The sequence below is a fragment of the Rhinatrema bivittatum genome, chromosome 4 (assembly GCF_901001135.1).
Source record: "Rhinatrema bivittatum chromosome 4, aRhiBiv1.1, whole genome shotgun sequence".
NCBI classification, from domain to species: domain Eukaryota; kingdom Metazoa; phylum Chordata; class Amphibia; order Gymnophiona; family Rhinatrematidae; genus Rhinatrema; species Rhinatrema bivittatum.
In genome coordinates this window covers 389664648-389689364 of record NC_042618.1, presented here as the reverse complement: position 1 = coordinate 389689364, position 24717 = coordinate 389664648, and positions in this window count along the sequence as shown.

The window sequence follows — 24717 nt, the reverse complement described above, 5'->3', positions numbered from 1 at the left end:
TTAAAATTGTCCATTGTACCTGAAGACTGGAGGCTGGCTAATGTAACCCAAATATTTAAAAAGGGGTTCAGGGGAGATCCAGGAAACTATAGACAGGTGAGCCTGACTTCAGTGCCGGGAAAATTGTAGAAACTGTTATAAAGAATAAAATCTCAAAACATTTAGTTAGACATGGTTTAATGGAACACAGCCAGCATGTATTTACCAATGGAAGTCTTGCCTCACAAATCAGCTACATTTTTCAAAGGGGTGAATACGCATGTGGATAAAAGTGAGCCTGTAGATTTGGTGTATTTGGATTTTCAGAAGGCATTTGACAAAGTCTCTCAGATGTCTTTTGTGGATTGGAAATTTACTGTGGACAAGTACAAGGTGATGCATATAGGGAAAGATAAACCTTGCTGTAGTTACACGATGTTAGGTTCTATTTTAGGAATTACCACCCAGGAAAGAGATCTAGGCATCATAGTGGATAATACATTGAAATATTTGGTTCAGTGTGCTGTGGCTGTCAAAAATGCAAACAGATATAGTTGCTATGGAGAAGGTACAGAGAAGGGCAACCAAAATGATAAAGGGGATGGAACAGCTTCCCTATGAGGAAAGGCTGAAGAAGTTAGGGCTGTTCAGCTTGGAGAAGAGATGGCTGAGGGGGATATGATAGAGGTCTTTAAGATCATGAGAGGTCTTGAATGAGTAGATGTGACTCGGTTATTTTCACTTTCGAATAATAGAAGGACTAGGGGGCATTCCATGAAGTTAGCAAGTAGCACATTTAAGACTAATTGGAGAAAATTCTTTTTCACTCAACGCACAATAAAGCTTTGGAATTTGTTGCCAGAGGATGTGGTTAGTGCAGTTAGTGTAGCTGGGTTCAAAAAAGGTTTGGATAAGTTCTTGGAGGAGAAGTCCATTAATGGCTATTAATCAAGTTTACTTAGGGAATAGCCACTGCTATTACTGGCATCAGTAGCATGGGATCTTCTTAGTGTTTGGGTAATTGCCAGGTTCTTGTGGCCTGGTTTTGGCCTCTGTTGGAAACAGGATGCTGGGCTTGATGGACCCTTGGGCTGACCCAGCATGGCAATTTCTTATGTTCTTAATATTAGGAATTATTTGGAAGGGAATGGAAAATAAAGCGGTGGATGTCATAATGCCTCTGTCTTGCTCTATGATGAGACCACACCTTGAATACTGTGTGTAATTCCAGACACCACATCTCATAAAAAATATAGTTGCACTGGAGAAAGTGCAGAGAAGGGTGACCAAAATGATAAATGTCATGGAAGGGCTCCCCTATGAGGAAAGGCTAAAGAAGTTAGGGCTGTTCAGTTTGGAGAAGAGATGACTGAGGGGAGATATGATAGAGGTCTACAAAATCATGAAAGGACTTGAACAGGTTAATGTAAATCGATTATTTACTCTCTCAGATAATAGAAGGACTAGGGGGCACTCCATGAAGTTAGCAAGTAGCTAATTTTAAACAAATCAAAGAGAATTATTTCTCAGTCAGTGCATAGCTAAGCTCTGAAATTCATTGCTAGAGAATTGGTTACGATAGTTAATGTAACTGGGTTTAAACAAGGTTTGAATAAGTTCTTAGAGGAAAAATCCATAAACTGCTATTAATTAATAAGCAATAGTAGCTTGAAATCTATTTCATATTTGGGTACTGTCAGGTACTTGTGTCTTGGATTGGCCACTGTTGCAAGCAGGATGCTGGGCTTGATGGGCCCTTGGTCCTACCCCAGTATAGCATATCCTATGTTCTTATGTTCTTATGACAGGTTGATCTAGTGCTGGTTTTATCAGACAGCATGCAGGGACTGGTATTATAGCTGTTTTAAGGGACAGCAATAGAAAAGTCCGAACTACAAGTCCCAGAATTCAGTTGGCTATATCAAGGACTATATCAACCTGTCCTGAAAATCTTGAACCAATTGGCTAGCCTAATCAAGAGCAACATCAATTAGAAAATCATCTCTGTATTATTGTGTGCTGGTGCTTTTCAAGTGTATCAAGGGTTTATTAAGTGTTGTAAATCTGCTGCTCGGAGTTAGCAATCTGTTATCGAGCTCCTCCTGTAGAGGGAGGAGTTAGCAATCTGTTATGGATTTCCTCCTGGAGAGGGAGGAGTTAACAATCTGTTATCAATCCCTATTTCTAGGAGTAGCAATCTGTAGAAACTGCTCCCCAGGGGCGGAGTTAGAATCTGTAATACATCATCCCGCCAAGGGGAGGAGTTGGCAATCTGTGATAAGTCCGCCAGGGAGAAAGCAATCTGTTATCGATCACCCTGTCAAGGGGAAGAGCTAACAATTGTAATACTCTGTAGGCGGAGTTAGTGATCTGTGGTGGGTTGGCTTCCCACAGAGTGGTAGTCTATATAATACCGCTCTAGTAGTGTAAGGAATGAACCCTGAAAGTAAATTGGTGAATCCCTGGGCTGATGGCAGGTGACAGCGCCCCCAGGAGGATATCCTGAGAGGGACCACTGGCTAGGCTGGAGTATGGAGACAAACACAGATAGTTCTTTTATTAGACTGGAAGTAGAACCACCAGAGGTGGCAGTAGTGAGCTGATGTGCCCGGCAGGGCTGAAGTCCCTTTGATACTGGAATTGCGGTCTCTGGGTTGCTGAGCTGTAGAGAGAGACTATAGGTAGTGAGTAGCCAGGATATGCTGGATACATAACCAGTAGTAGATGATACACTCACAATTGTAGATATCTGTAATGGCTTCTATGCAACAGAGAGTCTTCAGTATATTCAGGAACAAGAGCCGTAGGTGAGTACTGGTTCTGAGATGCAGTCTGGAATGAGAACTCACAATAGCTGTGCATGAGATGGCTTATGGAAAAGTCGAGAGTGGAGGGTTATAAGAACATAGGCCTTCATGAGCGAGTACCAGTTCCTATCTGCAAATTATAATAGTAATTCACAAGATATAGATATATAATAGCTTCTGATATAGAAGAGAGTTGAGAAGGGATTTAGGAACATGGGCCCTCGTTGAGTGAGTACCGGTTCCTATCTGCGATCTGCAATAATGACTCACGAACTCCGTACCTGGGATAACGTCTAAGACAGAAGGGATTCTTCGGAGGTTAGGAACATAGGCCCTCGTAGAGCGAGTACTAGGGGTGTGCATTCGTTTTGAACGCATATGTAAAACGCAACTTATTTTTTTTTTAACTTAAAAAAAGTGATGATGCGCAACGCATTGCATTTTAAACTTATTCAACGTAGCTACGTTGAATACGTTGAACCTAAATAAGTGTTTATTTAGGTTCAACCCTCCTGAACCCCCCAAGACTTACCAAAACTCCCTGGTGGTCCAGCGGGGAGTCAGGAAGCCATCGCTGTTTTCCTTTGCGAGGAGCACGTGACGTCGGCGTCACGTCGGAGTGACGCGGACGTCACGTGTTTCTCCGCGCCTCCGCTCCGGGACCCCCGTTGGACCCAACCGGAACTTTTGGCCAGCTTGGGGGGGCCTCCTGACCCCCCCAAGCTGGCCAAAAGTTCCTGGTGGCCCAGCGGGGGTCCTGGAGCAATCTCCTGCATGCGGGGGGGGGATGGGGGGACTCCTGACCTCCCCCCAAGACTTGCCAAAAGTCCCTGGTGGTCTAGCGGGGGTCTTGGAGTGATCTCCTGCACGCGGGTCGTCGGCTGCCAGTATTCAAAATGGCGCCGATAGCCTTTGCCATTACTATGTTACATGGGCTATCGAAGCCATTGGTCAGTTGCTTCTAACTTGTGACAGGGGCCGACCAATGGCACCGGTAGCCCCTGTGACATAGTAAGGGCAAAGGCTATCTGCGCCATTTTGAATACTGGCAGCCGACGACCCGCGTGCAGGAGATCACTCCAGGAACCCCGCTGGACCACCAGGGACTTTTGGCAAGTCTTGGGGGAGGTCAGGAGTCCCCCCCCCCCCACATGCAGGAGATTGCTCCAGGACCCCCGCTGGACGACCATGGAGTTTTGGCAAGTCCCCGTCCCCCCCAAGACTTGCCAAAAGTCCCTGGTTGTCCAGCGGGGGTCCTGTAGTGATCTCCTGCACTCAGGTTGTCGGCTGCCGGTATTCAAAATGGTGACGATAGCCTTTGCCCTTACTATGTCATAGGGGCTATCGGCGCCATTTTGAATACCGGCAGCCAACAGCCAGAGTGCAGGAGATCGCTCCAGGAACCCCGCTGGACCAGCAGGTACTTTTGGCAAGTCGGGGGGGGGGGGGGGGGAGGGTCAGGAGGGTGGGAGGCCTGTTCGTTGGTGATCCGTTGTATTCATGGGGGTTCACCATACATTTCGGAATCCCCACAAATACAACGAATATGGCATATACGTTGCGGATTCACAATATGTCAAAAACAAATGCACACCCCTAAAATAAAAACACCTTCACCATTTAAAATGTCTTTGTATCAAAGTGTTCCTTTCCTGTATAGCTTGCTATTGAGTCTGGCGATGTATCCCCTGCAATTTCTCCTGACTCAAGTCATGTGCCTCCTCTTCCTCTTCATCTAGATGATCTTTTAGTCTCTCTGGAGAAGGCAGGCCTCTGGTTTTGGCCAGGTTATAAAGCATACATATCAAAGAAAATAATTTTTCACTTAGCGCATAGTTAAGCTCTGGAATTCATTGGCAGAGGATTTGGTTACAGCTGTTAATGTAGCCGGGTTTAAAAAAGGTTTAGATATGTTCCTAGAGGAAAAATCCATAAACTTCTATTAATTAATAAGCAATACTAACTTGAGATTTATTTAATGTTTGGGTACTTGCCAGGTACTTGTGTGACTTGGATTGGCCACTGTTAGAAACAGGATATTGGGCTTGATAGACCCTTATTCTGATGCAGTATGGCAGTTCTTATGTTCTTATACAGCTAGCTAGAAATATATAGATCTTAGTGGGGTTGTAGAGAAGTCACTCCTCAGATTTGTTCAGGCAGCATAAACACATTTTAAGTAGGCCGAAGGTTCTCTTGATGGCTGCCCTGGTCTGCCAGTGGGTCCTTTTGTAATGAGCCTCTGCCAAGGTTTGTGGTTACCTAGTGGGATCATGGTCCAGGTTTTGAGTGAATATCCTCTATTACTTGTAGGGAAGAACACAGAGATAAGCAGAGTTACATAACCTTTAGTTCACTGGTTGAGTTTGGAGTTTTCAATCCACCTAGATATGAGGGAGACCAAAAAAAGAGGTTAGTTGCTGTGTGGTGGTAGTGGTAAGTACATTCCTACCTAGAAACCAGTTCCCGGAGATGCATCTTTCCTGGAAGTGGTCATGAATTCTTGACTGCAAAAGGATGTAGGCATTGTGAATGGATCCTGGAAACATGGACATGATGTCCAAGATGATGCCCTTGGTGTCGCACACCACCTGCATATTGAGGGAGTGGAATCACTTGCAGTTGTGATAGGTGACCTTGTTTAACCCTGGTGCCCTTATAGGGATGTGAGTAAAATCAATAGTCCCCAAGCCAGAGGAGAAGCATGCAAATTGCTAGAAATCAATCATTATTTGCTGTTGTTGCTGTCTGCTCTGAGGGAAAGAGATATATTGATGTGTTTTCCTGAGAACTGCAGCCAGGAACTCATCTATACACATAAAAGTGGCAGACTGACTTATTCCAGCTGTGACCCCTAGAGGTGATTGGAAAGTGCCGGTGACCAAAAATTCCAGGGCCGTAGAGACCTTGATGTGTACAGTCAAGGTGTAGCCCCTGTGGATGCAGGTCCTGCTCTAACTGCTGACATAGGTATAGTATAGTTTTCTTTGTTGAATCTGAATCTCCACATGACTTGCTTTCCAGAGAGATCCAAAACTGTGCCCTAGTCCAGTATACTCTTTCTATGGAGTACCTCTTCCTGCTTCGCCTCTATTCTGTCTCCCTCCTCAACCATTGTGACATGTCTACCCATAAGCCTATGAGAGTCATTTTAAATATGGTTTCACTACCTGTACTATACCACGCTAGTATAATATTATCAGTCCCAGTTAACCCCCCAGTTTGGTCCTGTTTGTCCCAGGATTACTAACTGCCACTCCCTAGCCTGATGCCCTGTCCACTCATCCAGAGAAGGCAGCCTGCCAAACACCAAGTGGCAAAACAGCATGAAATTTTGAAATTGTGTGCATAAATGAACAGTAGTAAATAAACTCATGCAGTTTTGATTTTCGCATGTAAGTTGCTTTTAAAATATCTCATTACATGCATACGTACAAACTACATTCCGACATACCATTAACAGACTCCTTTCTTTGCATGTGAAGGCTCATTTACACACTTATGTTACATGTTTATAAAATATGGAGTGCACGTATGTGAGGGAGTGTACAGAAAACTTCCTCATACAACCATAAAGAAATGAGCACAGCTGTCTCACCCAGTCCTCCTTAAGATTGAGAACCATACAGAACCCTGGGTAAAGGGAGGAGCCCTTCACTAGAGTATAAGACCTCAGGGCCTAGAAAGGTTAAATGGGCCTTAGGGAATAGTGTTGCGACCGTCGCTGCTCGACGTCTCCACTCTGCCCTCCTTACCTCCTTGGCGACTCCCTCGTGCTCTAATGGAAGGTTGGCTACCGCAGCGTCTTTCTGCCGACTCCCTCTGGTGTCCCCGGAGTGGCTCGTAGGGGTGTGCATTCGGATTGACCGCATTAGTAAAACGCAACTCATATTTTTTTTTTACTTAAAAAATTGATTCGACATAAACGATCGGATTTCCCACATATCGAACATAGATATGTTCGATATGTGGGAAATCGCGATTGTTGAGCCAAAAAAAAAATAAAAACCCCCTCACCCTCCTTAATCCCCCCCCCCCCCCGACTTACCACAACTCCCTGGTGATGGAGCGAGGAGTGAGGACGCCATTTCTGCAATCCTTGGCGAGAAGCATGTGATGTCGGCGGCACGTCGAGTGACGCCGGCGTCACGTGATTCCCGGCTCGTTCGCGCCGGATGGCTCGTTCGGCCCAAAAAGAACTTTTGGCCAGCTTGGGGGGGTCAGGAGGCCCCCCCAAGCTGGCCAAAAGTTCTTTTTGGGCCGAACGAGCCGTCCGGCGCGAACGAGCCGGGAATCACGTGACGCCGCGTCACTCGACGTGCCACCGACGTCACATGCTTCTCGCCAAGGATTGCAGAAATGACGTCCTCACTCCTCGCTCGATCACCAGGGAGTTGTGGTAAGTCTGGGGGGGGGATTAAGGAGGGTGAGGGGGTTTACATTTTTTTTTTGCACATATGTACATATACCCAACTCATTGGATTTTTTTTATGTCCATATTGGCCGCAAGTGGGACCCCCTTTCGGACATAAAAAATATGAACATAAAATTTTGCTCTGCACATCCCTAGTGGCTCGATGCTGTAATCCGCCATGATTCACAAGAGCCTAAGGTCGCAAGTGCGGCGCGGCCTCGACTGATGTACCAGCAGTGGCGCGAACCTCAGGGGCGTCCCCCTGAGATGGCGTCATCCGTACCGGATATATAAGGTCCCAGAAATCGCTAACTAATCGAGTTAGCAAGGAGTTGGTTATGGACCAGTTTCGCACTCTCCAAGCTGCTCTGCCTCCTTGGACTTACCAGGGGTACCCGCTCCTCGGGGGCCTCACTCTCTCTTTGTTTTCAGGTCACAGTCAAGAACCGGTACTTGCTCCTCAAGGGCCCATGTTCCCGGACTGGTTGCTGAATACTTATTCTGCCTGGAAGTCATCGCTACCTACTACACCAGTGAGTCTCCTTCTCTCTCTCAGAGCTTTCCCTGGAACCAGGTACTCGCTCCTTGAGGGCCTAACTCTTTCCAACACCTGGACTACTTCTAGAGACTATTGTCTGAGTGTTACCATCAAGGTTCTGTTCCTGAATTCTGCATACTCTGCCTACTCACTATATTCAGTTTCTCTACAGCTCAGTTATCCAGGATCGCTGTTCCAGTACCTGAGGGACTACAGCCCTGCTGGGCACTTCCAGCTCACTACTGCCACCTCTGGTGGTTCAATATACTGTTTAATAAAAGAACTAGTGTGTGTCTGTCTCCATACTCTGAGCCTGACCGGTGGTCCCTCTCAGGATCTTCCCCCGGGGGCGTGGTCATCTGCCACCGGCCCAAGGATCCACCCACAACTACCTCAAACACCAACAAATAGACAGTGACCCACTACCAGCTATGTTTAAGGTCTGAGAGTGACTGTAAGTTAAAGACCTGCTTTATTCAGGTTCGGGACTTGCCTGAAGTCAAGGTGAGCTGCCTACATTGTTTATTTTGCTTTGCACTGTGCTGTGTTAATTGTGAGAGCCCTGAACTCCCTGTTTTGTTTGTTTTGATGTGCACTTTTCTCAATTTCACTGTAATTAAACTGCACTTAAGGAACAGCCAGAGTCTGCCTCCTTTTTCCTCTGGCAGTCCCAAGCCTCTACCACTCATAAAAATTATTAAAAATTGTCCAAATATCAATAAAATATTTCAAAACATCAGACACATCACATAATACTCAATAATTAAAATGGCATTCAATCAAGAAAAATAAACTTAAAATGCTACCTTTACTTACCCTCTCCAGCAACTCTCCTACTCCTTTCCCTTGAAAGCACATACCAGGAGCAGCAGCGGCTGCTGAAGCTCTGTCCTCATGGTCCTCTTCTTTAGGGCCCACAAGTCACACACACTCACACACCAATTAAACCCTACGACCAGTCTCTGTTTCACCCACAGACACCAGTCACTTCCCTGTCTAGTCTTATCTCTCTCTGTCTTTCACACACACCCCAGTCACCTCCCTAACCAGTTTCTGTGTCTCACATACACCCCAGTCACCCCCTGCCCAGTCTCTCTCTCACACACACCCCAGTCACTTCCCTGCCCAGTCTCTCTCTCACACACACTCGTCACCTCCCTGGCCAGTCTCTGTCTCTCACACACATTCCAGTCACCTCCCTGCCCAGTCTCTATCTCTCACACACACCCCAGTCACTTCCCTGCCCAGTCTTAGAGCCCCAATGCTGTATTCCCCTTTAATTTTGCAGTGGCAGATTTTCCAGGGCTGCCACTGCCTTCTCAGCCGCACTGAAGCAGCAAACATTTATTTTAGAAAAATATGCTACAGCACTCAAGCCTTTCTTCTGGTTGTCAGGATATCCCTAGGCTCCCACGGCCCCCCATCTGCCTGCTTTTACGGCCGCTGGGAGCTGCAATTGCCCCATCTGTAATTACCATGGCTGAGAGCCACTTTTACTTTAAACGTGGTTCTGTCGTGCTCACTGTTGCATCGGGGGAGGGGGGGAAGAATCCCCGGAGCAACCGACCTCTTCGTGCTTGCGACTCATTGCCACTTTGGGGAATCCCTACTCTATCGTGGTTCATGGTGCGACTGGCCTTTTTTCTTTGTGGCTCACCGCTGTGTTTAATTTCAGCACTTCCAGCCCGTGGTGGCCACAGGGTCAGGCTTCTTTTCCGTCATGGGCCTGGATACTGTCACTCCTCCCAGCCCCCCTCAAATCACCTCATCCCCAGGCTATGAGATGCCCCCCTTCTTCCTGCCCCACCGGCCAATCAGAGGCTTCTTCCTCCCACTGGCAGTAAGAAGGGAAGAGGTTTCCCATTGGCCCGCGGGGGCAGGAAAAATGTAAAGGGAAGTATAATTGGGGCTGTGGGACACACCAGCTGGTGCTTGGCAACACATTAGTGTGTCGCAACACACCGGTTGAGAAGCGCTGAGCTAGATTATAAACAAACAGAGGGAATCCGTTGAGGTCTAGGACATTGTGTTAATGTATGTTGGATCGTTGTCAAGGCTGCTTGCTGTGGAATGTTTGTGTAAAGCGAATTGATGTCTAGAGTAACTAGAAACCAGTCAGGTTGCACAATTTGCACTCATTGCAGGTAGTAAGCATGTGGGTGGTGTCCTAAATAAATTACTTCAATTTTTTTAACCTCATCATGTAAAAAAAATGTCCACAAAAGATGAAAGTGGTTCTAAAATAGAACTTATGGATGTCACAATAGGGTGCCCTAGTGGATTAACAAGCCATTTATGAATTTTTGGGACTGTGTAAAATGCTGGAATTCTAGGAAATTTTGAAATCAAGAAAGTAATTCCTCTAGAAGTGAAAAAAACAAAGACATCGCTGACTCAATTTATTTATCAATTAAAGAGCAAATATGTGATGTAGGATCCTTATCCAGTTTAGTGTAATACATAGGGTCAATTAGTTGATTCAATGCTTCCATCTCATATTGTACTTTAGATAGGATAACCACTGCGCCTCCTTTTGGTCTAATTACAAGACCTTGATTATTTTGTAATGATTTTAATGCCATAAACAAAGGATATGGGAGATTGTAAGCCACTGAAGGTAATTGCTGTTCCAATCTAACCAGATCTTGGAAAATAAGATAGTTGGATGTGTGAATATAAGGATCCAGAGGTCCCAAAGGAAGCCATCTAGATTTAGGCGATACTATGAAATTATCCTTGATTTCAGAAAAATTACTGAAAAACAGGTATAGTTGAAGTGTATGGAAAAATCTGTAGAAATCAATCCAACATTGAAATGCACTATAAAAATATGTAGGCACAAATGAAAAACCTATGTCCAAAATCTGGGTTTCTGATGTAGAAAGAGACTTACCAGAGAGGTTAACTACGTGGTTGACAGGGTAAATGGCTGGGTTTGTTGAGTTTGAAATGGCAGGTGATGATAATAACGTTCTCGAAAAAGTTATCTGGGCTGGTTCTGGAACCCTTCTAAAACATTTATTTATTTATTTGTTGATTTTTATATACCGACATTCGTCGGAACATCATGCCGGTTTACATTGTAACAAATTAACAAGAAAGTGAAATACAATAAACAGGATGGGGAAGGGGAAGCAGCAATGAAGGAGGAGAGAGGACAGCAGTAGGAAGGATAGAGAAAGAGAGATTTTATAGCAACATTCGAAATATAAATTAACAATAAACAATATATGTACAGGTGGATATATAAAAAAAAAAAAATTAACACTAGACAATATATGTACAGGTGGGCTGGTAGGTACCAGACCATTGATGTCAGTGAAAGGGATAGAAGGGGTGGGGGGGGGGGGGGGAAGGAAGGGACAGGGAAGGATAAGCTAAGGGTGGAGGAGGGGAACTAATAACAGTATTTAGGGGTCTTTGCTAGGGGAAAGAAACACTGTATTTTGGAGACTTTGCTTGGGGGGGAAGAAAAAGGGAGAAAGAGGAGAGGCAGATAGGAGGAGGGGATGGTGAGAGGGCTGAGGGGTTAGAGTGCAAGCTAAGTTTGGTCAACATCAGGATACGCTAATGTGAAGAGCCAGGTTTTGAGCACTTTTTTAAATTTAGAAAAGTTAGGTTCTAGGCGGAGGGCCGTGGGCAGGGTGTTCCAGAGGGAAGGGCCAGCAATGGAGAAAGCCCTTTCTCTGGTTGAGGTGTGGTGAGCAGTTTTTAGGGAGGGGGTATATAGAGTTCCAGCAAGGTTGGATCTGGAGGGGCGGATTGATGATCGGAAAAGTGGTGCATTCTCGAGCCAAGTGTGATTTTGATTGTACAATAGATTGTGGAGAATGGTGAGTGTTTTGTATTTTATGCGGGAGGCTATAGGTAACCAGTGGAGGTCTTTTAGGATAGGGGTAATGTGATCGGATTTACGTGTGTTTGTGAGAATTCTGGCCATGGCATTCTGTAATAGTTGGAGGGGTTTGATAGTAGAGAGAGGGAGGCCCAGAAATAAAGAATTGCAGTAGTCCAGTTTAGTTAAGATAGTTGCCTGTAGGACTGTGCGGAGGTCTTGGGTATATAGCAGGGGTTTAAGTTTCTTTAGGATGTGCAATTTGAAAAAGCCTGTTTTTAATGGTATTGTGGATGTGAGATTTGAAATTTAAATGTTGCTCAAGATAGACACCGAGATCTCTCACATTGCAGCTGAATGCGTCGGGAGGAGGGTTGGTGTTGCTTAAGGCAGGGAGCGAGCGAGTTGGGGGATTGGAGATTGTGAGGAGCTCCATTTTAGTTACATTTAAAGCGAGATGTAGGTTTGAGAGGAAAGTGTTGATTGAAGTAAGGCAAGAATCCCAAAATTGTAATGTTTTGGGGAGGGATTCTTGAAGCGGAATGAGAATTTGAACGTTGTCAGCGTACATGAAGAACTTTAGGCCAAGATCAGAGAGGAGATAGCAGAGGGGAAGGAGATAGATATTGAAGAGCGTAGAAGAGAGGGAGGAACCCTATGGGATGCCCTGTGTGAGGGAGATGTGGGATGATTTGCAGTTGGCTATTTTTACGGTGTAATTTCTGTTGTTGAGATAGGATGAAAACCATTGCAACGCAGAACCAGTGATACCAATTTCAGCAAGGCGGGTCAGGAGTATGGTATGACTGACGGTGTCAAAGGCAGCAGATATGTCAAGTAGGGCCAGTATGTATGATTGACCATGGTCCAATCCCTTGAGTTTAGTGTCAGAAAGGGTAAGAAGGAGGCTTTCAGTGTTACGGGCTTTACGAAAACCAAATTGAGCCGAGTGAAGGGTGTTGTGCTCTTCAAGGAATTCAGTGAGCTTGATATTGACTATTTTCTCCATTATTTTTGCTATGAAAGGCAAGTTAGAAATAGGGCGATAATTAGCTGGGATACTGGGGTCAAGGTTAGGTTTTTTTAGGAGGGGTTTGACTACTGCATGTTTAAGAGGGTCGGGTACTTTGCCATGTGAGAGGGAGCAGTTTATTATGTCAGCCAGGAGTTTTGAAATGGTGGCAGGGATGGAGAGAAGAGTCTTGGTGGGGATTGTATCTGAGGAATGAGTGGCGGGTTTAGCCTTTTGGAGGATTCGTTCAATCTGTTTAGGAGAGGCGAGTTCAAGGGACTCGAGGTTAGCGCTTGAATTTTTGGGAAGGGGGTTGACAGGGGAGGGATTAACAGGGAAACATTGGAGGACATTAGTGATTTTGTTTCTAAAAAACATGGCAAGTTCCTCACATTTAGTGCTGGCATTTTCTTCAGTGGAGGGAGGGGGGAGGGGGTGGTTAGTTCAGTGACATAAGAAAAGAGAGCAATGGAATTGAATTGGTAGTCATGTATTTTGGCGGAATGGTAGTCTCGTTTTGCTTTTAGGGTAGATTGTCTGTATGAGTGAAGAGAAGATTTATAGGCAGCTGCGTGAGCTGGAGATGGAGTCTTTCGCCAGGCTCTTTCTTTATTTCTTAATTCATTTTTTAGCTTTTTTAATTCAGTAGTGTACTAAGGTTTTTTTACTGACTTGTTGTGGGAAATTTTCTTTCCCACAACAACATGATGGTGTTGTGGGAAATTTTCTTTCCCATAACAACATGATGTGTTGTGGGAAAATTTTCTTTCCCACAACGAGATGATGGTGTTGTTGATCTAAGCCTCCAAAGTGGGGCGGATTCTGAATATGATGTATGTCTTCATCATCAGAACCTGAAGAAGAATTTCCAGACGAGTCCAAAAAAGCCACTTTCTTTTTATTAGGTTGCTGCCATGTGTAAATGTAGCCGGATTTGTAATCTTGTACATCCCTATGAAATTTTTAATCTTTTCAGACCAAATTGATGCTTTAAATTGTTCAGTCGCTGATGTATGTGCTGTGAGGCATTTATCAAATTCTTCAAGCAATAGCAAACTTTGTAGTGTTGCTTTAGCTGTTTGAATGTTATGAACCTCTGCCCGCGGGTTTCCCCCGCGAGCAGACTCACTCACCATGCTGGCTTCTTCACCTGACGTGGCAGGATGCCACCGTTGGGCCTTCTATGCGGCTGGAGCCACGGTCTTGCCTGCCCCACGTGGCCCAGAGGCTGCCCCGGATCTTCATCTTCGCCGTGGTTGGAGCCACGGCCTTTCTGCCCCTCCCCGCGGGGCCGGGACTGCCCCCGATGTCATTTCCATCTTCGCGGCGCTAAGGCCACATCCCCGGGCTGGTCCGGCGGCTGGAGCCGCCCCCGGGGCTCCCCACAGCAGCTGGAGCCGTTGTCGATGTCAGGGCCTGTGTTCAGGCCAGCCCTGCCTTCTCAGCGTCTTTACATTGGTGCAGGCCGCTGTCCACAGTCCTGCACAGCTCCCTGCTCCTGCTTACTTCTTAGGCGCCGGCGCTGGCGCGTGCCTCTCTGCCTGATTTAAAGGGCCAGGCACAGGAAGAGTGCTGGCCCCACCTTTAAGTGGACTTCCTGCTTGAGCCCTATAAGAGGGCTGCCTTCTCAGTCTGTCGTTGTCTTACATCAGAGTTTCATCCCTCTGGGGGCTCCTGCCTGCCAGAGCCTTGTAAGGTCTTCTGTTCTTCATGGAGCTCCTCGTCTCGTCTGTTTTATACCACATCTTCATGTCTTGATGTCTTGCCTGAGGTCCCTGACCATGTCCTGACGTTCCGTCATGATCTTCCTCATCCTGATGTGTCTGCCTGCCATGATGTTCTTCCCTGCGTCTTCGTCTGGTGCCCCTGAGCCTTCCGTTCCTGCAAAGCCGTGGTTCTCGAATGATGTCGTGCCCAAGAATGGAGTGGCCTGCAGGTGGGATTCGTTCTTGTGCTCTTGAGCCTCTGTTCCTGCCAGCCTTGGGGGAAGCTTCGGATGACACCGGCTTTTTCATTGGAGTTCCTCCTTGCCTGGGTCTTCCCTGCGCTTGTCCCGCTCTCCTCGTGGTCTGTGACCAGCATCTTAGGGCTGTGTAGGGCGCGCAGTGGGACAGGGTGGTCCGTGACTCAGTCCCATGGGTGGGCTGAGTAGGGCACCCTGAGAGACAGTGCCAATGTCCTCCTGCCTTATGTCTTGTCTTGTTTGGATCAAGTTCCTTGTCATGCTTGTGATGCCGTCGCATCAACCCAGTCCCGTCCAAGATGCCGTCGCATCAATTATAGTCCTGTCTACCTGTCAAGGCCTCCGTCTGCCCTCATCCTCAGGCCGGCCTGCTGCTCCATGCCGATTCAAGCGGCAGGTCCGAAAGGGCTCGGAACAGTCAGAGGACCGTTCCCCTACCAACATCATCTGTTGTTGGCTCTGGGAGCTTGCAGGCCTGGCAGAGGGTAGGACCGTGTTTAGCCATGCTGGGGCAGGTTGTCATCCCTCGGTTCGGCCCTGGATTCATCTGGGGTTCGGCTGAGGCCCAAGGGCACACTAAACACCCCCTTTCTCAACACTGAACCGCTGTCTGCAATTCATCGGCTGTTTTTTTAGTAGTCTCAATGATTAATAGCATTAAATCCAATGCACATTTATTGAGAAGTCCATTTAACAATAAAAGATTCGTTATCAGCAAAACGTTTCTGATCCTTATTGATTCTAAGGCCTCGTGGGATCATTTCTGTTTGATATATTGCAGTAATGTGCACTGTGAAGTTCAGCCCTGATCAAACGTTTATGTTGTGCTATAAGATCTGACCAAATTACGACCCCTGTCATTAATTCCCTATCTTCAAATAACAAGGATTCTTTCACTATGTTGGATACATTTTTTACTTTAACTAAAGATGCCAATCCATAAAGTGTTGTGTGGAGGCAATGAAGACATAGCGATCATATGTTCTTACATAGAAACTGCCCAAATATCAAAATTGTGCATAAACTAATGGCATGTAGTTGCAAGGGAATCATGCAAAGTCATACATATAATTCCCCCAAATGATTTCAATAATTACAAATCATAGCCATCATACTAGGCACTACTGGTTCCAAGAGGACCTTCTTTGCCTTATACATAATCATATGGATTAATGTCAGTCAATTTTTGTTGGTTTTTTAAATTTTTAAATGCAATTAAAACTTATCTTAAATGTGTGAATGAATTCAAGTCTCGACGCAGTCCACGTTTTGAAACTCTTAGTTTCTGCAACAGGTGTATTGAATAGAAAAGTAGCACTCTTCTATCTTAAATTCAAATAAATAATTAGAGTACCCAAAATATCATTCCAATCACTATGAACATTCACGTAGACACTCACTTCTACTATGGCAGCATTTTTCCTATCAGTGCTTTCTCTAAACCAGAACTGACAACGTAGGAACGACAGGTGATATAGGAAGTTCAAATGATACCATTGAATACATCATAAATATGCATGAAAATTTATATCACCGAGTACCATTCAACTTCTAAGTTTAATCCATAAGGAGAGACAGTTTTCAAGTGGAAAATCCAAAATTGTTCATGCAAATTAAGTCTTGCTGCACAATCTCCTCCTCTAGGGGAGACACCAATCTGTTCGACAATGCCCCAATGTAAATCAATAAATGTATGTTGGAGCTTGGCACAATGAGCTACTAAAGGAGCTTGTTCTTTCTGGGTCACTAGAGAGCTAAGATGTTCTGTTAGCCTAATATGGATCATTCTCTTGGTCCTCCCTATATAGATCTTATCACAGGGGCAAATAATAAAATAAACCACAAATGTCGATTTACAGTTAGTGGTACCCCAAAGATGTAAAATGCGGCCTGATTGGGGGTCAACCCACTGGGTCCCTAAAATAGCTAATGCACAAAAAGAACAATTGCCATAAGGACAGTGTCCATTATCTGAAGCGTCTAAACAGTTGATATTAGCTACTGTAATTTTAGCTTACATAGAGTTATAGGAATTTTGTAGGATCGTCTGTATACTTAAGTGAGGGGATTTTTAATTTTTTTTTTAAAATAAATACTCTCTTTTAGCACTGCTAACAATAAATATCAATACTCCACACATCCTGCCCTTCAGTGCTCCGTCTGAGAAATCCCCTCAAAGACACACCAACAATGCAAATTTACAAAACGTTTTGGCTATATTTCAGAGATTTAAGGCAGTAATATATTCTTCGCTTGGAGCACTTCTGCACAGGAAATAACCAGAAAAGAGACTGGTTCTTGCCCCTGCTAATCACAAGATATCCGGAGGCAGTGCCACTATAGAATATGAAGATCCCAACAGTGGTGACTACCCTAATGGAGGTTTTTTCATAACTTGGGCTGCCCAAGGAGATCCTGATGGATCAGGGTACCCCTTTCATCTCCAAGGCCATGAAACTACTTTGCATCTTACTCAAGGAAAAACTTTGTGGACCTTGGTGTATGGCTTGCAGACCAATGGCCTGGTTGAGGGCTTCAATCAGATGCTCAAACAAATGTTGAGGAAATTTGTGGATGAAGAAGGAAAGAACTGGGATGCATTACAACCTTATGTGCTGTTCACAATCTGCAAAGTTCCATAGAGCTTGATGGAGTTTTCCCCATTTGAGTTATTATATGGGAGGTGACTGAGAGGAATCTTAGACATAGCTTGTGAGACCTGGGGAAAAAAAAACCCAAACTCTAGGAAGAACCTTGTTGACTATGTCCTCCAAGTACAGGATATCCTAAATAAGCTGGGGAGGCTACCAAGCCCTTGGTCCCCCATGGTCCCCCAGCGAGTATTCCAGCTGGGGGACCATGTCCTTGTCTTCCTCCCATCTTTGGAGAGCAAGCTGTTAGCTTTTTGACAAGGACCCTATGAAGCTTTAGAGAAAACAGGGCCTGTAGATCACAAAATCACTCAGATAAATGAAAGAAAATGCAAATCTACATGGAAAACTCCTTAAGAAGTGGATTGCACAGGAGTGTGGAGTGGTACAGGAAGGAGAATCAATCACAACCTCTTCCCCACAAGAACCACTGTATTCTAGTGTACCGTAATGTGTATCCACAAATCCAAATAAATGGTACAATGTGCCCTGCAGTTTATGTGAGGCGGTAAAGCGGGTGAGTTAGAGGACAATACTAGTAGTAGAGGACGTGAAAGAAGACTGCAGTTTATGTGAGGCGGTAAAGCGGGTGAGTTAGAGGAGGCACAACCCGTACTTGAAACTTGCAACTATATATTTTTTGAGATGCAACAAGCAGAATTGTACACAGTTCTCAGGGTGCAGTCTCATCATAGAGTGATACAAAGGCATTATGACATTTTCTTCACTCTGGTCATCAAATCTTCACAAGAGAGCACTTTCTGTTCATACGTCTCACTTTGAATATCAAAGTGGCCCCTAACCCCTACACTAATACCTAAACCTCACTTCGAGTTACTAGGGTGGCCTCCCATAGAGATATAAATACCTATCTAGTATGAGGGCACTATGGCTAGTCTCTCTCTCTCTTTCTCTCTCTCTCTCTCTCTCTCTCCCCCCAATAGCTAGGCTGGCTCTCCAGGAGCTTAAAACTACTAAACATGGTCCCCCCAGTGGTTGTATGTAGAAAATACATACAACCACAGTTCTGGCAAAAAAACAGTAGGTATTAGCGCAAATTGTGATAAACTGCCTATTACCATAAAACACACCCCTTTTCCTATCACATGCGATATTTAGTGCATTTTGCTAAATCCAGGCCATAGTTAGTTGTGACAGTGCACAAAAATAAAGTGATGTGTGGGACTGTGATCTGATTCAAATATCCCCAGACAATATGTAAAAAATAGGCCCTACTGGGCTGAGCCCCCTCAACCACCCAAATCCATCCAAGAGCACTTAACAAATACAACAGGTAAGGGTCCACTGGGCAACCACAGCCCCCTGTCCAAGTTTTGCAAAATTTGCAAGTAATATCTTCCTTTTCGTTCTTCTCTCCCACTTTCATCCTCCACCCTCCATCCCAACACTAACCCTCCCACCCCATCCAGTACCTTCACAACCCCTTTCTTGGGCTGGCATTGTGGTATGCATATTCTTGGATAAATTTAGACCTGCTAGATTTATCAAAAAACCTTTCTGACTAACTGCTAATATTGGAGTTAGCCAGAGATTACTCAGAAATGTCATCCCCATCCCAGAATGCCACCAAAATGCTCATTACTTATTTGTCCAAACATGAAACATGCTCATTTTTCAGTTCAGTTTAATACAACTGAACAGCAAATTATCATTTCAAAAAATCCAAAATTATCAGATAGTTTTCTTTCAGCTATTAGCAAATAGTGCACACTATTTGCCAAAAAATAAAAGAAACCCAAATAAAATGCTGCTCCACAGCCCCCTTATGTAGGAATCTCAATAGCAAATAGAGGCAGAAATGGATACACTGCAGCTCCCAGTTAAAATTTGTGCCAGCAGCTTTGAGACCCACATCATTTTGTTTTATGGCTATATTTGGCCATATGTTTTAGAGTAATTGTTACGTTTGGCAGTCTGCGGGCTGCTCTCATGAACCGATGCACTCACTTCCCCAGCAGGGCCATCGCTGCTGGCTCCTGATGCGGCCAAACACTGTTGATTCTCCGCACGGCCGGACACCTGACTCCAACATGGCAAGGCGCTGTCAGCTCTTCAGGTAGCAGGATGCCGCTGGCCCTATCCTATTGTGTTTCTCTTTAGGCACGTGCGCACCTGACCTCCTGTCATTTAAAAGGTCCATGGCGGGAAAAGCTCCATGGCGCCTGCTGATGATAACATGCCAAACCCTATAAAGACTCACTCTCTCCTTCCCTCATTGCCTCAGCAACAGGTCCAACTACTTCCTAATAATGCTCGTTGCTTCCAGACATTCCAGTCTTCATCCAGCTATCTTTGGTTTGTCTTCTGCATTCATTCCAGTCTGTTTCATCCACATTGCTCGCTTGTTCTTGTCTTTGTCTGCCTGCCATGCCTATCCACCTCTCTTGCAAGGATACCTGGTTTGACCTCAACCTGGACCCCGAATATGCCTGACCGCTGCCTGCCTCTGATCATTGGCTGGACCGTGGATACCCTTGACTGCTGCCTGCCTACGACCCTAGCTACTATGGACCTCCTCATCTGCCAACAGCAGAGATCCCACCTAAGTCTTTTGGCCCTGGCACCCAAAGACTCAACTTGAGGGGAATTTGGGTTGGTATAGGTGAAGGTCCTGACTGGTCTCTGCTTCACCTGGGTCCACCTGCCAATGGTGGGAGCCAGCAGCGCTCCTTCCTGTAGATAGAGTCAATCTTGCTTCGTCCCAAGGGTCCACAGATATAACAGCAATAAAATATATTTATGCCAGACTCAGAGCCAACTGTCAAATTTTTTTTTTAAATCCAGGAGGTGCAGGACAGCTGTGACTGGGGACCACTGAAGTCCCTTTCTTCTATAACAGTGGTTCCCAACCCTGCCTCCATAACTTGCAGATTTTCTCTCATGCACATTCATTGTGGATATCCTGAAAACCCAACTGGCCGGGGGATACCCAGGACAGGGTTGGGAACCACTGTTCTATAAAGAAGTAAGCTAGGACTTTAGGGGCTCTGGGGTCCACTGGGTGGGGGAACGACATTTCTCCTTTTTTTGTTAATGTAATGTTTATTTTTGTTCAACAAATGAATTGACTTGAAATAAAAATTAAACAAACTGAAAATCTGACTTTAAAAAACCCATAAGGAAAAAAACCAAAGAAAACAAAAATCTCCTGTGCTCATCCCTAATATCCAGTGGCACAGAATCAGTGGTAGAGGTGAGTCCTAAACTTACATCCCAGGACTTTCCCCATATCAAAGGCCGAGCTCTTCCTTGTTTCTGCACCATTAATAGTTTGGGAAAATGCTGTTCTGTGTATCTGATAAATCTTGAAAACAGACACTTAGGCAGCATTCATTTCCACTTTTTCTTTGCTTTGCTTTCCTTTCTGCACTTTTTTCAATCTCCACAGGACTGTAACACTTAAATGGCATTACATAAACACTTAAGCCTCTCATTAGTCCATCATCACAAAAATAATGAATATTAATTATTGAGATCAAAGGAAATACTTCAAAATCAAAGTGCAGTAAATAATGCTATTTTTAGGCATGTAATTATGCTTTTTCTTTTAATACCAACCTGCTTCTTACTCTTAGAATTGTTTGCTTAAAATATATCATATTGAACATTTTTATGCTTTAAAATTTCTAATAATCCTTCTAAATACTAGTATCAATAAATGATTTGTTCTGTTAAATACTTACAGAAAAATTACTATTGTGGGAAGAAATTAGATCTAGCAGTTACAGCATGGAAAATTACTTTTTGGTTTGATGGCTTTCTCCTATTTCTTTGAACTTGCAGCTCAGTGGAATCATTTATTTTATTTATTTATTTATTATTTTGTTATACCGACTTTCATGACAAGAATCACATCAACCCGGTTTACATTTAACAATGTGAATAAGGCAGTGAGTAACATAGTAATCAATATTCAAAGTTCAAACATCGTAAACAATAGTATGGATGTGAGAAAGTTACAATGAAACAGGGAGAATTAACTTGGATCTAGAAAGGGGAGGGACAACTGAACAGTAGAATCTTTACAGTGCAGCCTGCTGCGTCAATAATATAGTTGTATAGCAAAAATGAATCAGTATGATACAGTTGTATAGCATAATAAAAGGTGCTGAGTATGAGTGAGTGAGTGGTGCTGGGTATGAGTGGGTGGTGGGTATGAGTGAGTGGGTGGTGGGTATGAGTGGGTGAGTGAATGGTGCTGGGTATGAGTGGGTGGTGGGTATGAGTGGGTGGTGAGTGGGTGGTGCTGGGTATGAGTGAGAAGTTAGTGTTTTTTTTATTTCAATCCAATTTTTGAATAAGTGTTTGTGCTGTTGGGTGGAGGATTCAATCCAGGCCTGGGAATGCTTTTCTAAAAAGCAAAGTTTTCAGTCTTTTTCTAAATGTTAGTGTGCAGGGTTCTTGTCTCAGGTCCGGTGGGATAGAGTTCCATAGGGGTGGACCTGCTGAGGAGAAAGCTCTGAGACTGAGAGATTTATGTAGGTACGTTTTGGCATGGGGTACCTGGAGTGCTTCTTTGTAGGATTCCCTGATGGGTCTGGCGGATGTATGTTTTTGGAAGGGGATTTGTAGGTCGAGCTGAGTGTGTTGGTGTATGGCCTTGTAGATGGTAGTGATGGATTTGTACATGATTCTGTAATGAATCATGGTTCAACAGGAACTACAGAACCATGAGCCTTCATTTGCAACTTCCTGGGGGTTTTCCCCATTCTTATTCCCTATTATCCCATTTATCTGGCATAGCTATTGCAGTAATAGTCCTCTGGCTGAGAGGCATTGACTGCAGTTCTGTCCAGATTCTGGTTCAAGCATGCTCTTAAGCTAGCCAGTAAGTGTTGCTTCTGAGGGTTGGCTGGAACTCTTCCCATCTTTAGAGGGTGGGGTGGGGGCTATGGATTATACCTCTGTAGTGCTCCCAGTCTCTGTCAGCCAAAGGAGCTGGACCTCGAGAACTGAACACAGCTCACAAATGTTATGTTCGCCAGTTGCGGGCCTCTGCGACTGGCTCCTCATACTCACCTGCGCCGCAGCACGGCTCAGGCGGGTCCCTTGTGACGGTGGGGAGCTGCTGCAAATGCAGCTCCCTCTTGCAGGCTCCCCGCCAGACTGATGCCGATGGCTCCTCTGGTGCTGCTTCCAGCCAGTGCATGGCCGATAGCCGCCCTGGACTCCTCTTGTCCCCCTGGGCACCCTAGGTGCGTACGTACCGTCTTTTTCAATTTAAAGGAAACGCAGCGGGAATATGCCATATCCCCTCCCTCCTGCGGTGATGTACCATTCTATTTAAGGCAAGGTCTAGCCTACAGATCTTGCCTTGGCTTCTTGGTTCCTGCTTCTGTTCCCCAGGTTTCCTGAGTTCCTGTGTCTTGGATTTCCTTCGGATCTTGACCTTTGCCTGGACATCGACTCTTGCCTGTAGAACTGACCATGAGATTCACCACCTGCCATGACCCTAGCCTGTACTACGGACCATGAGATTCACCACCTGCCACAACCCCAGCCTGGACACCGACCACAAGATTCACCGCCAGCCACAGCAAGTGCCAGAACCCCAGCCCTTGAACTGCCGACTGCTTCGACCCCTATTGGTATCCGGACCCCACACCAGGCTCCAGTTAACGTCACCACTCCCCTGGGTTTTCCAGAGACCGGCCCTGGTACCCAAGGGCTCAACCTGAGGTAAACATGGGCTGGTAGTGATGAAGCTCCAGCAGGGGTCTCTGCTTCTTTCTGGCCTGGCCAGCTGATGGAGGGGGACCTGTGGGGCTCCTCCCCACATGTGGCGCCTACTCCCCCTCAGCCCAGGGATCCATGACTAGAAAAGCAAGCCAAGGCCATGCTTCTGGCAGAGGCCTCCGCCCTACAAGCCATCCCGGGATTGGCTCAGAAGATCTTGGAACAGCAGAGGGTCCTGGAGACAATGGCGGTGTCTATGGAACGCCTCAATGCTCGCTTACACTCTGCGGCCTCAGCTAGTATGACACCCCTATCTACACTGAGCCTTCTGATGGCAGCACCATCTTCATGCCTGGTCATTCCACTGCCCGCTCCACCTCGCTACACAGACGACCCACAGCGGTGTCAGGGGTTCCTTAATCAGTGCAATATGCACTTCTTTCTCCAGTCCACACTGTTTTCCAACAGTGTTACCAAGACCACGTTTATCCTGTCCTTACTCAAGGGTAAGGCCCTGGCCTGGGCGTCCCCTTTGTGGGAGCACTTAGATCCTATTCTCCAGGATCTTCCCCGGATCCTGGACCTGTTTCAAATGGTGTTTGAGAACCCTGGAGAACTGGCAGCTGCAGGCACCAAACTTCTGCACATCCGTCAGGGAGGATGTTCTCTGACGGATTACACCATTGAATTCAGAACTCTGGCTATCGAACACCATTGGGAGGAGTCCTGCCTTAGGTCCATTTTTATGGATGGACTAACCCTGAAAATCAAGGATGAGTTGGCGGCCCGTGAGCTTCCCATATTCCTGGATGCTCTTATTGAGATGCCAGGCAGAATAGACCGCCGTCTGCAGGAGAGGGCACATGAACTACAGGGGCCAAGGAGGCGTACAGCTGCTCTCAGCTGCCCCACACATCCTTCACCAGCTTCGTGGCATCCTCCATCTTTGGAAGGGTCGACTGAAGAGCTTATGCAGTTGGGCCGAGGGCCTTTGTCTCCCGAAGAACTCCAGAGGCGTCGATGGGCTGGCCTCTGTCTCTCCTGTGGAGCGTCCGGGCACCACATTGTTCATTGCCCTGTTCGCCCGGTAAACTCACGGGCCTAGGTCTCACTGGGGGTGTGACCCTAGGCCTGACTACACCTGCTCCCCCACTAACCCTCCCAGTGACACTCTCCGTGGGAGGCCATGATTTTCCGACACTAGCCTTAGTAGAATCCAGAGCGGGAGGAAATTTCTTGATGCAGGACATTGTAGAGCAACTACTAATTCCCATGCGTCCATGTCTGATCCTGCTGACCCTTTTCTCCATCCATGGGGATCCCCTTCCAGGAAGGATTACATGCCTCACCGTCCCATTGAAATGCCTCATTGACCCACACCACCTGGAACACCTCTCCTTCTACGTCATTCAGAAGGCCATCCACCCAGTGGTTCTTGGCATACCCTGGCTACAATATCACAACCCCCAGTTCAACTGGACCTCATTATAGTTGACCCAATGGGTTCCTGCTTGCCAAAAGACCTACATGGACAAGGTCATGGATTCATCTTATTCCAGTACCTTGCTCCTAGATGGGGTGCCTCCACAATATGGCCAATTTGCAGATGTCTTATCTAAAAAGGTGCTGATACTCTGCCCCATACCGGGAGTTCGACTGTACCGTTAATCTGGTACCTGGCACAGTGCCTCAACCCCCGCCAAGTTCATTTGGCCCTTTTCTTCACGTGCTTTGATTTTGAGCTCCATTACCGACCTGCGGCCAAGAACCTTCGAGCAGAGACAGTCTCCTGCTCATTCTCTCTGGAAGACCACATCAAGC